The following is a 12,370-nucleotide window of genomic DNA, read 5'->3' as shown; positions in this document are numbered from 1 at the left end:
GGGCGCAGCCATTTACACCACTGAAAATCGGGTGTAAATACCCACACCTAAATGTTCCCCCAAATTCTATAACAATGCACATAAATTTGATTGATGCCCCAACATGCCTACATTTTCCCATGGCTGCACCCCCTTCTCAACTACACACATTGTAATTTATGTGCCCCTCTTTTTAGAATATGCCTAAGAAGAAGCATGCATAAATTCCAATTATTGCCAATGAGTGATGATAATTGGTTATTGGCCAATTATCACTAATTGACTCATTACTCAATTGAGTAGCGTGTGTAAATTGGCTGCACACAATTTAATGCATGCTAGTCACCGTGCCTTATATAGAATCCCGGCCCTATGTGCATAATTGCTCAAGGGGCCCATTTACTAAGCAGCGGTAAGCTCATTGCGGGCTTGCTGCACGTATATCCGGAACTATCACGGGCCCAACACAGGTGCCGGTGGTAGTTCCAACCCCATCATGAGGCATTTCTGGTGGTAGCAGAAATACTTCAAAAATATTACTGCCGGGTTAGCACGAGAGCACCTACCACCACCTCAATGGGTGATGGTAAGTGCTCCCCAGAAATGGCCACACGGCAAGTGCAAACTTACTGCACGGCCATTTCATTTTTGGCAATCTTTACCTGCTGCAGTAAAAGGGGACCTGGTGCGCAGCAAAAATGGCTGCTGTCGCTAGCACAGGGCCCCTTTTATCGCAGTTTAGTAAAAGGGCCCCTTAGGATTCTGCAAATTGCATACTCAAAATCCATAGTGCGCAACTGCAAGAGGGTTATGGACCTGGGAGGGGCATGAGCGGGTCAGTGGTGATCCTAGCACTTTCATGCACACGTTATAGAATACTAAAGGGTTCTGCACTCAATTGCCTACTGTTAGGCGTGAGCATTTACATAGCCATTGAACTAGATTAGACACTCACACCCTAAGTTAGGCATGTAACTGTTTACTTACACTAGTATTCTGAAACACCAATTGTGTCGATATAGAATTCACGTTTAAGGCTAGATTCTATATATGGCACCATAAAAATCAGCAACAAAAAAAGGCTATTCTGTAAGCCATGCTTAAAGTTAGGAGCTGTTTACTGAGTAGCGCTTATGCCTGAGAATCGTGCCTAACTTCAGTCATGGCCATTTGCACCAACTGAAACATGGTGCAAATGTATATGCCTACACTAGGAGTGTATCCCCGTTATTTTATAACAATGTGCGATAAGTTTAGGAACACTCCCATTCTGCCCATGACCCTCCCATTTCTGTGCCTCCTTTTTCAAATCACATGTAAATTTTAGGCGCATATCCCATGCCTAAATATAGGAATGTAGAGTTCAATTAAATTTAATGAATGCCATTAATTGATTGTCACATGAACAAATTGAGCACATGCCCAAATTTGCACGCACAATTTTTGGTGACTTTTACAGAATTAGGGGTTAGTGCACATCATCCCAACACTTAACTGTAGGTTATCTATAGAGAATTGCCCCCTAGGGGAGCACTGAACTAACCTGGGAATAGCCTATTAATGTGAGAGATTTTTCTCATGATAGTAGACCCTTTCAGTGTTGCACAGATGGTCCTCATGGTCATTGTTTAGTATTAAAGTTCACAAGAAATCACAAAATTTAACACATTTTCTCCAGGATTCTATATATTGCACCTTAATTTCTGTGCGGAAATCGATGCGTATTCTATAACAATGTGCGTAACTTCATTGTTTAACTAGTTAATCAGTGCTGTTAATTGGATGTTAACAAGCAAATTAGCACTAATTGGCATTAAGATTTATGTGCACAATTCACTAAGTATATTCTGTACCATTGTGTAAATTCTAAGTCGCATGGTTGAAAAGGGGGCATGGCCAGGGGCGAGGCATAGACGTTGCTAAAATCTACGCGTGTTGTTATAGAATATACCTGCTCTGTGCCTAATTTAGGCATCGAAATTTACGCCAAGTAAAACATGACATAAATGGCCACGACTTAATTTGGTCGCATGGAGAAGTACTTGGCGTATTTCTATATACTGTACGGAAATTTAAGCCTATTCTATAAAATTTAGGCATACTTTATAGAATTTGCCTAGGCGTATTTTTTTTTCTGTGCTGAATTTTCAGGTGCCATATATAGAATCTAGCCCTTTGAGGGTAATGTGATAACAGGATGCCCTGGGTAGACACCTACAAAGATGCTTATTTAGGCTCTATTTTATAAAGACATGTTTTTATAAAAAGTCAGTGAGTAGACCTGAAGTGTAGGCATGATCACTTATACCTCCTTGAGAGGCATGTACCATATGCTAATTCAACCCATCCTCCACCCAAATGCCATCCCTCATCATATCATAGCGCCTACTTTTACACCAGTTTGGGGAGGGGGAGTTATCAAGCTACGTTAGTGCTTTAAGTCACGTTATTTGCTCCTTAATGTGACTTAAAAGGCTCAAGAGCAGTTTGACCTATTTTACTGCAGTGATATGTTAAATCACCACAGGTTATATAGGAATGAGATGCAAAACATGCAAATCCATGTAAAAAATCCTAACGTGACTCATGGTGTGCACCGGATGCACACCACAAGTCTCGTTAGGGCCCATAAATGAAGGTAATAAAAGCTGGAGTTATTTTACTGCCCAAGTTCATCAGGCCACAAGGCTGTGGCCTGAAGCTCCTAGGTCAGCAGGCTAGGCCCAAGCCCCTCCCACCCCACACTCCCAAAAGCCTCAAGCCTCCCCTCCCCCCAAAATGGAGCTTTGTCGCTCAATGCTCCCAGGCTGCTGGAATAATGCTGCATGCAAGATGGCTCACAAACAGTGTTATTCTTTTACCATGGAATTCTGCAACCTGTGGGAATAAGCTATCGCAGGTTGCTGAATCCTGTGGGAAATCAAGGTGCGGTAAAAGGCCATCTTATACCACACTTTGATAACTTTCCTTTTGGTGTTTTGTAAGGGGTTACTAAGAGTCTTGTCTACTAAGCTGGACTAACTCTGTGTTTCAATAATTAAATGTACAATAGACAACCCGATATATTTCACCAACAAGCTGCTGCAACGGTCAATAATACATGGCTCATAAAATACTCTTATTGATTCCTAAAGTAGCCTATTGGCAAAACATGTCAGGTTGTCTATAATACAATAAAGTTTTTAATTACTGAAACACAAAGCTGTGGTTGTGTTTTGTGCACACTCCTTTTTTTCTACATATTTTTGTGCTGTACCTGCCTTTTATATTTTTTCTTTTAGAAAATTACCTCCTTTATGTGCAGATCTGTCTGAGTAAAAATAAGCTGCATTGCGTACTGAAGTAGCTCCTTACTTACTTTGCTTAGACAGTGTGGCTGAGTTCACACATGCTAAATTTTGAGCACAAAAATCATAGATGTCAATGATTGTGACTATTCAAACAATGAGATGCTCAGCTTTCACATGCTAAAAAGCTGAACTGTGCGTGCATGCTATGCATGTCAACATCCCCTACAGTAAACAACTCAAAGTAAAAGGGATTGTTAATATAGGGAATCCCTCCACCACAACACCAAAGAAGCCCCTCTAGGGGCAGCCTGAGCCCTTATCCAAGACCACTGGACTCACATGAATGCTGGCTCAGCCAGTCAAAGAACCTACTAGCAGCCGCCCAGACACCCCATTCTCTCCAGAAAGACTACATACTACTCTTCCAGGAATAACCCCCACTCTTTACCACCATGTAGGCCTTAAGCCCCACCCTTATGGTGTGCCTATCACATTTTCAATGAGATTACCTACAAGTGCTCAACAGAACATCAAACTGCATGGTGGTGAAGCCCCAGTGAAAAGCACATTTGCAGGATAGCAGTTGGGTCAATAGACGAATGGGTCAATACATAGGAAATCAAATACGTTAGTGTTTAACTTTAAAAAAGGAGACTATGACAAACTTAGAAGAACAGTGAAAAAAAAACTTAGAGGAGCAGCTGCGAGGGTCAAAAATGTACATCAGGCGTGGATGCTATCCAAAAACACCATCCTGGAAGCCCAGGCCAAATATATTCCACGTATTAAAAAAGGAGGATGGAAGAGGCAGCCGGCATGGTTAAAAAGTGAGGTGATGGAAGCTATTAAAGCTAAAAGAAAATCCTTCAGAAGTCTGGTCACAGCTGGTAGCCATTTTTCATCTCCCTGGCTCCATCTCTTATCAATTTGTGATTCTTCGGGAGCAGTTCTTTGGGGGTCGGCTAACTCCTAGTGAAGGGGCTCTAGTTAGTGCCATGGTCTCTTTGGCATTGAAGGTGATCTTCTCCCATTGGAAGTCCTTACACCAGGCCACTTATCTGGAATGGTGGAACTTATTGCTCCAAATGTACAAATTCGAATTACATCTGGCGAAGAAATCTTCTCGCTTCGCTTCATATAGGGAAAAATGGCTACCACTGGTATCTTATTTTGACTTGGTACAGAGATAAGCACTATGCATGCTTTATACCTTGATTTGTATCCTCCAGCCCCCCCCCCCCCCCTCTCCTTCTCCTCTTTCTTCCCTTTTTCTTAATGTGATTGTAGTTGTGGATAGTTGCTTCTTAAATGTGAGCTCCAGTTTTGCCATGCTTTGTAACATGTTGTTTGTTGTTCTGTGGTGAGCTCTTGCTTCTATTGTATTGTATTGAAATCCAATAAAAGAAATTAAACTAAAAAAAAATGGAAGAAAGAACCGACTGAAAATAATAAGAAACAGCATAAGGAATGTCAAGTCAAATGCAAAGCGCTGATAAGAAAGGCTAAGAGGAACTTCGGAAAAAAAGATTACGTTGGAGGTAAAAACACATAGTAAAATTTTTTTTTATAGGTATATTAAAAGCAGAAAGCCAGCAAAAGAATCGGTTGGACAGCTAGATGACTGAGGGGTAAAAGGGGCCATCAAGGAAGACAAAGCCGAAGCGGAGAGATTAAATGAATTCTTTGCTTCGGTCTTCACCAAGGAAGATTTGGGAGAGATACTGGTGCCAAATTCAAAGCTGACAAGTCGGAGAAACTGAATGAATTCTCTATAAACCTGGAGGATGTAATGGGGCAGTTCTACAAATTGAAGAATAGCAAATCTCCTGGACTGGATGGTATTCATCCCAGAGTACTGATAGAACTGAAAAATGAACTTGCGGAGCTATTGTTAGTAATATGTAATTTATCCTTAAAATCGAGCATGGTACCAGAAGATTGGAGGGTGGCCAATATAACGCCGAATTTTTAAAAAGTTCCAGAGGAGATCCGGGAAATTATAGACCGGTGAGTCTGACATCGGTGCCGGGCAAAATGGTAGCACCTATTATAAAGAACAAAAATTACAGACCATATTCAAAAGCATGGATTAATGAGACAAAGCCAACATGGATTTAGTGAAGGGAAATCTTGCCTCATCAATCTACTACATTTATTTGAAGGGGTGAGCAAACATGTGGATAAAGGTGAGCCGGTTGATATTCTGTATCTGGATTTTCAGAAGGCGTTTGACAAAGTACTTCATGAAAGACTCCAGAGGAAATTGGAGAGTCATGGGATAGGAGGTACTGTCCTATTGTGGATTAAGAACTGGTTAAAAGATAGAAAACGGAGAGTAGGGTTAATTCTCAATGGAGAAGGGTAGTTAGTGGGGTTCCCCAGGGGTCTGTGCTGGGACTGCTGCTTTTTAACATATTTATAAATGACCTAGAGATGGGAGTAACTAGTGAGGTAATTAAATTTGCTGACGACAGAAAGTTATTTAAAGTCGTTAAATCACTTTCTATAAAGTGAAAGCCCCAAGGTGCCTTCATTATCCACTACCCAGAATCCTCAACAAGTCTGGATGCAATGGTCAAATCAGTATTTCAAATTAGCACCCACAGTGTTTTAAAGAACTATTTTTAGTATGTTATATCTTGCTGCTGGCAACCTTATCTAAAAGGCTCCTCATTTGTCAAGTGGAAGGATGCTGCATAGATACCAGCTGTTCCACCCAGTGTAGCATTACATATCTAGCTCCTAATTATCCAACAGCCCCCATCTAATGAACCAATCTGCTGTGTCCTGACAGCTTCACCTAGCACCATGGCAACCAAAGAAACATTTGCATGAATACCACACTAATTGGTCCCTGTTACAAGAAACACTCTTAGTATATCATTATTTTTTCAAGATACCCTATTCTTCAGTGACTGGATACGTAAGTGTCTACAGAATTAGATAACAGTTACTGTTTGGTGAAGGTATCTTAACTGTGTACCTCTACAAAAAGACTCATTCTGTCTCCCACGGAGGTAACGTGAACTGTGAAATGTAATGAGATTTTTGCTCTTATGCTTTCCTGATCAGTGATGAATAAAGTTGTGGTAAGGGAGTAGTATACAGCATTCCTTGGGATTCCAGGTGGGTGGGACAAAGAAAGCACAGCACCAGGATGACAGACAGGGTAGGAGTGTTGCCAGGGCATCCATTAGCATTTCTCTACACTTGTAAAGGGTGATGCTTGGACTCCATCACTAGTGTACATATGCTTTGTGATTTCCAGGCTAATTTTTTCTCAGATTTCTAGCAATAATCACATTCTTCACCCTCAAAACTATCATGGTCAGAATTGACAGAGAAGGAAATCTGATTTAATTCGCACACTGATGGCATTAGTTGATAATTATAAAATTAAAAGTGGGCCGGCCTAATGATGTAATGGCAATAATGCACACTGTCATGCTCAGGATCTGGGTTTGAAGGCCACAAATAGCATTAAGCGTCCATCGAGGTTTGAGTCAAGACAGTATCCTAGGCACTAGTGAAAGCACCAAACAGCAACTTTGATGGTGAAATATTTTCTGACATTTTCATGGCCATGAGGTTCATGAATTCTCTGTGGTGTTGGCATTTCCTGTTCCAGATGACTCCTGATGCAGCCATTGAATAAAAGATGCTGACTACTTTGGAGTAATGTAAGTGTCCCCTCCAAGACCAGAACGGGGGGGGGGGGGGGGGGGTTCTTTATACCTCCCCAGAATGCTGTGGTTTGTGGCATCTCCTTAAATCATGGCTGTATGCTTGTAGCAGCAGCACCATGAAACCCACAACTTAAAGTTGTACCTGCATAAATAGGCATTTAGCAATGACAAACAATTTGTACTTGCGTGTCCTGGCTGCACTAGAATACATCAAGACAGTCAGCCTCTGGTTGCCTTCCTTCATCACACATAGATTTCTCATCATCGCAGACAAGAGTACTGCATGACAAACATCTTCACAGCAATCTTCTTTACTTGTTCTGCACTTAGGTTATTCTCTGACACCAGCTGAGCAAATCCTTTCGCCTACTTCTCTGCCACTAGCAGTTCAGTAGTAAGTGCCATGACAACTCCAACTCTGAAGCTTAAGAAGCCAGCTAGTGATTAATTTCTGTGTGAAACAACTTGGCATGCTCCTTTAATTTAGACACTCACACAGGCCCACCTTCACTTTACTCATACCATATGCTGTTCAAATCCAAAATTCTTGTAAAGGTTTTCATTTAGCCATTTCTTGTCTAAAAATCATTTTATATTGCATTATTATTTGTGGTAGCACTAGGGGGAAGGTTAGGGAGCCCTCCTTAATGTCTGCCTTGGGCTCTACCTTTCTACCACTTGCCCTGAGAAAGCATAAGCTACAAATTTTGATTCAAATACATTGTACATTATGCTATTCACTATTAAAGTAAGCACATCAAGATAACCAAAGGTTGACATTAACTTGTTCACTGTCTCTCTGTTTTAAGCATCCCAAGACAGCAATGGAGCACCCTAGGGGGCACTGCTGTGGACTTCATATAAATGCTCCCAGGTACACATCCCACCATTGCTCCCTTATCTTGTCTGCTGAGCCCTTCAAAACCCACTACCCCCAACTTCACACCACTACAAGAGTCCTTATGGGTGAAGGGGGCACCTAGATGTGGGTACAGTGGGTTTTTGGTGAGTTTTGGAGGGCTCAGTTTCCACAAGTGTAACAGGTAGGGGGAGGTATGGGCCTGGGTCCACCTGTGTACAGTGCACTGCATCCATCACTACACTACTCTGGGGACCTGCTCTAAAGGACTTGGTTATAACATCTGAGGCTGTCATGGAGGCTGGTGAGTATTATTTTTATTAACATGGACTGCGAGTGGGAGGAGGGGTCAGTGACCTTTGGGGGAGTAAGGGGGTAATCTCTGAATCCCTCCAGTGATCATCTGATCATTTAGGGCATCTTTTTGTGTCTTATTCATTAGACAAACAGGTATAGAACAAAACATTGAAGTTTTCACCCTAGACATTTTGGTTTTGTTCCATTATGGCTGTAAAATGTCCAAGTGGTAGGCACACCCTAATCCCACCTTCAAAACACCCCCTTGTGATCTGGACTCACTGCAGATGAAATGCATAGATAGAAGTCTGCAAAACAGGTTTCAAAAAAAACACCGATTTGGATGTTTTAAGAAATCTGTCCAACTGGTGTTTTATATCAATTTTTGGATGTTTTTCTCGTTGGAAATGAGACCCACAGTCTTAGACTTAAGATGATTTTCCACATATTCCATCTGTCCCAGCTGAATAGCTTGAAATTTAACATGCTATTAAATCATCCTAGTGCCAAGGTAGTCAACCTCTCATCCACTTATTAGTTTGTCCAATATCTGCTTAGACAATAAGCACAACTGAGGAATTGAAGACCAAAGCCAGTCTTTGGTTCTAGATATTACTTTCCAAAGATCATGCAAGGGTACAACTTGGGTGGGTCCATTATCCTCACTTCCAAAATGTGGACATGTAACCACCTGAAGTAATAGCATGGAAAGTTCTTGAGCTGAGACTTGAAGCATGGACCTGGTTTAAGATACCCTTTGTAAACTGGGCAAAGCAACTGGGGAAGGCCCTTGCTCACAAGCTGTGGAGATTGAAGATTGCCTGAGAGATGGGGTGTGTTGTCCCCCCCCCCCCCCCTCCACCAAACAAAGCTCTTAAGGCTGAGAGATATGCAAATGAGAAGGGGCTGGCAAGATGGTTATCTATAGGTCCAGTGACTCTGGCTGTGCTAGCAATCCCAGATCCAGTTTTTTAAAGAAAACTGAAGCTTCTGGAAATCAACCAGAAAGTAAAGTTCCCGGCTTCTCCAGTGCTCCAAAAGAGTGCTACTAAACCCCATGGCAAACACTTGTGGCTGCACACAACAGGCCTGGTGGTAGGTTCTCCTGGCAGCAGTGCTCCAAGATGCCAAAATACTGCTGCCTAATGGCCCTGAAGTTTCTTTAGCACAGGTTAATACTCTGGATGACCCTGGTAGGTATTCTTCCCTCCTATGTCTTCAACAATTATCACTTTTGACATTTTAGTGTAAGGGTATTTACCTGGCATTTTATTTATTACATAGAGTTCAGCTACCTGCTTATGAGAGGCACAACTGGAGGAGAGGGGCAAGCTTGTGATCCCCAAGGTTTGGCACAGAAGAAATGGCCCATGTTAACCTGTTCTTCCAAGTTTTATTGCATAAACCCCAAAATCTTTTATTTGGCAGAGGTGCCCTTTTTCCTGCAAAATATCTAACATCAACATTTTAGAGAGAATAAAGCTTAAAAATCCATGTTCACTAAAGATCGAACAAATATGAGACAGGCCAAGTATAACATTTTCAGAAACTTGACTAAAACTTTTATGAGGCTTTAGTTTTAACACCTGTACTGGTTATGTATAATGTACAAGGCAGAGTGTCTTCAATATCCAGAACATTATTCTTTTTTTCTCACCTACCTCTAAAAATACTAGATTCCAACATTGCATTTCTTTCTTAAAAGAACTTTTATCTGCTTGACGCTAACCTATTTTTAATAAAACACCATCCCTCTACCAAACTGATGGACCCTGTCATTTCAAACAATTTTTCCCACGTTTCATGGTATCTCTTTGGTTGTTCTCCTTGCACCAGGCCTATGAGATGCTGATTGCACCTAGCTCCTAATTTATTGCCATAGAAATCTTCAATCTTTTTATACATATATTACAGTTCTGCCATTCACATCAACAATTGGAAGATATATATTTTTTAAAATGTGTACTTATAACGTACACAGCACCTGAAAGGATAATTTGGAATCATTTATCATCATCTGTTCTTCATTTAAATACTCCTGGGCCACATCAGCTTCTATCATAACCTCACTATTGGGATACTGTAACTTCTGCACTTTACCAGTATCTTTTAAAGAAACCTTACTCCCACCCAAATCATCCGAGTTACTGTAAGCTTTATCCCCATGTTCTAGTTTAAAAGCTGTTCTCTCTCCATCTCTTTCCTAAGAGCTTAGTGCCAGCAACCTAGTTACACCTTGGTCATCCTTTCAGAATAGGTACTTCCCCTCCACTGAGTATTGCCCAGTTCCTAATAAATCTAAGTCCCTTCTTCTTGCACCATCATTTATCCACACATTGAAATGCTGGGAGTTTTTTTTTTTTTTTTTTTTGGGCCTCTCCAGTCCTGTACATGGTGAACAGTGAGCATTTCTGAGAAAGCAACACTGGAGGTTCTGTATTTCAAAAAACTAAATTTGATTTCCAGAACCTCTATCTCACACTTTCCTATGCCATTGGTACCTACAAACAGATCCAATCACCACCTGCAATAATATGCTAGATTCTCTTTATGGCATGTTCATTTCCCACATACCCATATTTAAAATCTGTTATGCTATTTGGAAATACATTTTGTAACCACAATCTAAACATTTTCCTTATGATCATCCATCTATTTTACTTGTTTACAATTAAGTCATGCTCTTCTGTTTACTCATGTAAAAAAAATACAACTCCGATTACTGACAAGATGAAAATTGGTCCTACCACTTATACTGTTACATGCTCTCTCTTTTCAAAGTTGATTATAAGCACTTTCCCAGCAACTGGGTAGAAAAAGATATAAAACAGCAGCTCTCAAATTCTACTCACAGTGACACTTGAGAAGAGCCTAGGATCCTTTCAACCATTAGTCTTGTTACTTCTTTGAGCTGCTAAGCTAGCAGTTCTCAGCATGTGGAAGATACCTACAGGACTGAATTTTACCAACTGGCTTTGAAAGACAAGTTGTGCAAATATTATAAAGTAAGTTTCTCATTTTGGGGTGAATTCTATATATGACGCAGAAAAAAAAAATCAAAGCTGAAAGAAAAAAAACTCTATTCTATAATCCGTGCTTATAGTTAGGCACGGTTTATAGAATAGTGCTTATGCCAGGGAATTGCACCTAACTTTAGGTGCAGCTATTTTCACCGAGTGAAACATGGTACAAATCTTCATGCCTAAACTAGGCGCGTATCCCCATTATTCTACAACTACACACCTTACATTTTAGGAACATCCCCATTCTGCCCATGACTCTCCCATTTCCATGTGCCCTTTTTGAACTCACGAGTAAAATTTAGGCACAGAACCTATGCCTAAATTTACATGCATGTATTTTAATTTAATCTAATTAGTGCCAATTGCTTAACAAGCCAATTATTGGTACTAATTAGCTTGTTAGTCAATTAAATTACATGTGCAAGTCAAATTTGTGTGTGCAATTTTTAGCAACTTAATTTGGGGTCTTATGTTTACAGGATATCAGTATTTGAGGTCTCCCTATTTCATGCACATACAACCAATACATAGGAATAAAGGTATGAATTGATGTTCAAAACAAACATGACATGCATCTGAGTGTAGTCTGCTAGTTGTTTGATAAACAACAAACATACAGATTAAAAATGGGTGACAGTCTCTTGATAGAATTTATTATTCTATTGAATAACTTAGTATTTCTCTCTTTGTAATATTTTGGTTTCTTTCCATGTTATTTGGCTTGGACAATATGTATGTTACTTGTAATTGAATGAAGATCATTTGAAAATATACTACAAAACATCCTGAAGATGTAATATTGTCACTAACTCGGTTAATTAGGAAACATTATATTCTGCCTGTAGGAGACAGAGCATGACTACCCCTGCTTTGACAACTCTAGCTGGCATTAGAAATGCCTATGATAGTTCTCACCTAGGATATACCGTCAGACAGTTTGACAATTTACCATCTGTACTCATCACAGTAAGCAATCACATCTTTAAACTACAAGAGACCACAAGAAATTATTAGGTGAAATTTGATAAGATCATTTGCCTGGAGTCCTCTATGCTACTCCCAAAATATATCATTGTCACCCAGTTGTTTTATGAAATCAAACCATTATTCTCTCTACGAGAACAAGAACATAGTTATGCACCATTATCATTTAGAAAATATCACAGGCTCTTCTTATAGATTCTATGTTTACATCAGATGTGGACAACCATGGTCCTCAAGGAGTCGCAACTCATC

The sequence above is a fragment of the Microcaecilia unicolor genome, chromosome 4 (genome assembly GCF_901765095.1).
Source record: "Microcaecilia unicolor chromosome 4, aMicUni1.1, whole genome shotgun sequence".
Taxonomy (NCBI): domain Eukaryota; kingdom Metazoa; phylum Chordata; class Amphibia; order Gymnophiona; family Siphonopidae; genus Microcaecilia; species Microcaecilia unicolor.
Note: the sequence above shows the minus strand (reverse complement) of the source record.